The following is a 5,007-nucleotide window of genomic DNA, read 5'->3' on the forward strand; positions in this document are numbered from 1 at the left end:
TTACAGGTTATGTTGTCTTTTGTTTGAATTGTTTACGTGTCCGCTGTGCGGGGGAAATGATAATACAAGCGGAACTACGTAGCTAATGTTGTAACAGGGATCCTTATTGTAGCAACACACTGTTGGAGGGAAGGCAATCCTGCGTTGCTAGTTAGCTAAGTTTTCATGTCATCGGGTGTAGTTCATAAAGGTTGAAGAGTGTATGTTAGGATGAAGTGTGAATTCATGCCAGGAATAATACGTGTGAAGTTTGATTTTTCCCCCCTTCTGTATAAGCAGCCAATGAGGTATTTTGTTCCTTTATTCATGTGTTTAATCTGAACCCGTTATAACGCCGGTTAAACTGTTATGCATGTAAGCACTTCAGAGTTATACCAAGCTAATAAGTCACTCGTAAGATAAGGTTGTAAGAGTGTGCTTAACTGTATTTTTCATTTGCTTTATAGTTCTCGCGGAAGGTGATATTTCTGACTAAAACTACAGAATAAAGCCGCCAGTTAAAATCAAGGAACGGTTGTGCTCGTGGTTACTGAAGGGAGCTACAAGGCCTGATTGGTGGAGTGCTGCAGAGATGGTTGTCCTTCTGGAAGGTTCTCCCATCTCCACAGAGGAACTCTGGAGCTCCGTCAGAGTGACCATCGGGTTCTTTGTCACCTCCCTGACCAAGGCCCTTCTCCCCAGATTGTTCAGTTTGGCTGGGTGGCCAGCTCCACTGTGTTCTTGGGGACCTTCAATGCTGCAGAAATGTTTAGGTACCCTTCCCCAGATCTTTGCCTTGACACAATCCTGTCTCTGAGCTCTACGGAAAAATCAGTCGACCTCAGGGCTTTGTTTTTTCTCTGACATGCACTGTCAACTGTTTAACCTTATATAGACGTATGTGTGCCGTTCCAAATCTTGTCCAATCAATTGAATTGACCACAGGTGGACTCCTATCAAGTTGTAAAGACATCTCAAGGATGATCAATGTAAACAGGATGCACCTGAGCTAAATTTCGAGTCTCATAGCAAAGGGTCTGAATACTTATGTAAATAAGGTAGTTCTGTTTTTTTAATATTTATTACATTTTCAAATGTTTCTAAAAACCTGTATTTGCTTTGGTATTGTGAGATTGATGAGGAAAAAAATTGAATCAATTTTAGAATAAGGTTGTAACATAATAAAATGTGGAAACGGAAGGGTTCTGAATACTTTCCTAATGCACTGTAAGTTTTTGATAGCTACAAAATGTCTGTTTGTAATATAACCTCTTAGACCAAACAAGATTGAGTCCTTTCTACCCACCAATACCTGGTGAATGTTTGGCGATTTAGCTGGTTTGTAAGCGTGTGTGTTATGTTATAAATACTGATCGATCATTTAAACCAAAATTCCCAGCAGCTCTTATCTCTCTGCAAACATCAGTGTTTGTTTAGGTAATTTTGCTTACCCAGCACACTGGACTCAACAAAATCAAACACACCTTGCGTAATCAACAGAAAATAAATATGTATTTGACACAGGTCTGCAGTAAACAGGTTAAGCAGAATTGGGATGTATTGCCAGGAAGGAAGGGACAGTGTTGGAGAAGCTTACATTTTGGAGTGTTTAACCAGGGGACCAAACCAATTAACTTGTTTCTTCAATATACATTTTTAACAGGGTTGTGTGAATGCCAATGAACATCGGCAAAATGGTCGCATCATTAAACCAGCCTGATCTCACATGAACTGTTACAAAACATGAGAGCAATGGTCAGTCTGGTTTCACAAGGCTACAAAAATCAGGGCTGCCAACTTATGTAGAAAGCTTGAGTGATATTTGCTATGTAAATTTCATTGCCCCCTTGCACAACCCCTAGACTGGGGGTCCTCTCCCAGGAACATTTTACTGTTTTTAAAGCAAATTTCCTGTAATTCTGTGTATTAGGCCTATGACAGTTAAAAAAAAATACAGGTCAGGTGTATTCAGGATGACTTGAACATTAAATTAACACATTTTACAACTTTGTTTGAGTTTTGGGGGATGAAATTTGAAGTCTGCTGATCTTTTTTTTTTAAACATATTTTTTTAGGTGGTTTGACACTTTATTCAGACAGTAATGAAAAGAGTCAGGGAGAAGGGCAAATGGGAGAAAAAGTGACAAGGTTGGAAGCAGAGATTGATCCCTGTTCTCAGGTGGAATGTTATATGTGACGTGCCAGATACATGGCTCTGCACAGAAAATACTAATATTATTGGTTGATGGCAGTTGAGTGACCACATTTAAAATACTCAAATGCGGGACAACCGGATGATTTTGCGGGACCCACATCCACAACAATCCCCCTCCCGTTCATGGTGTAGTGCAATTTTTTAATTTAACCCTAACCCAATACTAATGTAAATTACATCATTTCTCAATGTACCAACAGATGTAGCCTATTGAATATCATTATGGAATATCCACCTGACAGGTGTGGCATATCAAGAAGCTGATTAAACAGCATGATCATTACACAGGTGCAACTTGTGCTGGGGACAAAAGGCACTCTAAAATGTGCAGTTTTGTCACATCACAATGCCACAGATTTCTCAAGTTTATTTGGATCATGCAATTGGGCATGCTGACTGCAGGAATCTCCACCAGAGCTTTTGCTAGAGAAATGAATGTTCATTTCTCTACCATAAGCTGCGGGATTGTCTAAGACCAGCCACCTGTACAGCAGATGAAACTGTGGGTTTGCATAACTGAAGAATTTCTGCACAAACTGTCAGAAACCGTCTCAGGGAAGCTCATCTGCATGCTCGTCGTCCTCACCAGGGTCTTGACCTGATTGCAGTTTGGTGCCGTAACTAACTTCAGGGCAGCCTCCCGAGTGACGCATTGGTCTAAGGCAGTGCATCGCTGTGCGACTAGAGATTCTTGGTTTGAGTCCAGACTGTCACAGCCGGCCGCGACCGGGAGACCTATGGGATGGTGCACATTTATCCCAGTGTCGTCTAGGTTAGGGGAAGGTTTGGCCGGGAGGGCCTTACTTGTCCCATCATGCACTAGCGATTCCTGTGGTGGGCTGGGCTCAGTGTACACTGACACGGTCGCCAGGTGTACAGTGTTTCCTCCAACACATTGGTGAGGCTGGCTTCCGGGTTAAGTGGGCATTGTGTCAAGAAGCAGTGCGGCTTGTTTAGGTTGTGTTTCAGAGGACGCATGGCTCTCGACCTTCGCCTCTCCCGAGTCCGTACGGGAGTTGCAGTGATGAGACAAGACTGTAATTACCAATAGGATACCACAAAATTGGGGAGAAAAAGAGGGTAAAAAATATATACAGTTTACATACACCTTAGCTAAATACATTTAAACTCAGTATTTCACAATGCCTGACATTTAATCCTAGTAAAAATTCCATGTCTTAGGTCAGTTTGGATCACCACTTTATTTTAAGAATGTGAAATGTCAGAATAATAGTAGAGAATTATTTATTGAATGATTTATTTTACATTCCCAGTGGGTCAGAAGTTTACATGCACTCAATTAGTATTTGGTAGCATTGCCTTTTTAAATTGTTTAACTTGGGACAAAGGTTTTGGGTAGCCTTCCACAAGCTTCCCACAATAAGTTGGGTGAATTTTGGCCCATTCCTGTAACGGGATTCTTCCGTCGAAGGAGAGGACCAAAATACAGCGCGATAATTGTCCATGGTTTTTAATGAGAAAAACTGAACATGAACACATAATCAAAGTAACAAAGTGAAAACCCAAAAACAGTCCCGTGTGGCACAAACACTGATACAGGAAACAACCACCCACAAAACCCAACACAAAACAGGCTACATAAATATAGTTCCCAAGCAGAGACAATGACTAACACCTGCCTCTGATTGAGAACCATATCAGGTCAAACATAGAAATAGACAAACCAGACACACAACATAGAATGACCACCCAGCTCACGTCCTGACCAACACTAAAACAAGGAAAACACAAAAGAACTATGGTCAGAACGTGACAATTCCTCCTGACAGAGCTGCTGTAACTGAGTCAGGTTTGTAGGCCTCCTTGCTCGCACACACTTTTTCCGTTCTGTCCACAAATTTAATATTGGATTGAGGTCAGAGCATTGTGATGGTCACTCTAATGCCTTGACTTTGTTGTCCTTAAGCCATTTTGCCATAACTTTGGAAGTATTCTTGGGGTCATTGTCCATTTGGAAGACTTCCTGACTGATGTCTTGAGATGTTGCTTCAATGTAGCCACAATTTTCCTGTCTCATGATGCCGTCTATTTTGTGAAGTGCACTAGTCCCTCCTGCAGCAAAGCACAATCACAATATGATGCTGCCACCCCTGTGCTTCATGGTTGGGATGGTATTCTTGGCTTGTAAGCCTCCCCCCTTTTCCTCCAAACATAACGATGGTTATATGGCCAAACAGTTCTATTTTTGTTTCATCAGACCTGTGGACATTTCTCCAAAAAGTACGATCTTTGTCACATGTGCAGTTGAAAACCATAGTCTGTTTTTTTAATTACGGTTTTGTAGCAGTGGCTTCTTCCTTGTTGAGCGGCCTTTCAGATTATGTCGATATAGGACTCGTTTTACTGTGGATATAGATACTTTTGTACCTTTTTCCTCCAGCAACTTCAAAGGTCTTTGGTGTTGTTCTGGGATTGATTTGCACTTTTCACATCTCTAGGAGACAGAACATGTCTCATTCCTGAACGGTATGATGGCTGCGTGGTCCCATGGTGTTTATACTTGCGTACTATTGTTTGTACAGATGAACGTGGTACCATCAGGTGTTTGGAAATTGCTCCCAAGGATTAACCAGACTCGTGGAGGTCTACAATTTTTTTTCTGACGTCTTAGCTGATTTCTTTTGATGTTCCCATGATGTGAAACCAAGAGGCACTGACTTTGAAGGTAAGCCCTGAAATACATCCACAGGTACACCTCCAATTGACTGAAATTATGTCAATTGGCCTATCAGAAGCTTCTAAAGCCATTAATTTTCCAAGTTGTTTAAAGGCAGTCAGTGTATGTACATTTC

This window comes from Oncorhynchus masou, unplaced genomic scaffold (genome assembly GCF_036934945.1).
Source record: "Oncorhynchus masou masou isolate Uvic2021 unplaced genomic scaffold, UVic_Omas_1.1 unplaced_scaffold_127___fragment_2___debris, whole genome shotgun sequence".
Lineage (NCBI taxonomy): Eukaryota > Metazoa > Chordata > Actinopteri > Salmoniformes > Salmonidae > Oncorhynchus > Oncorhynchus masou.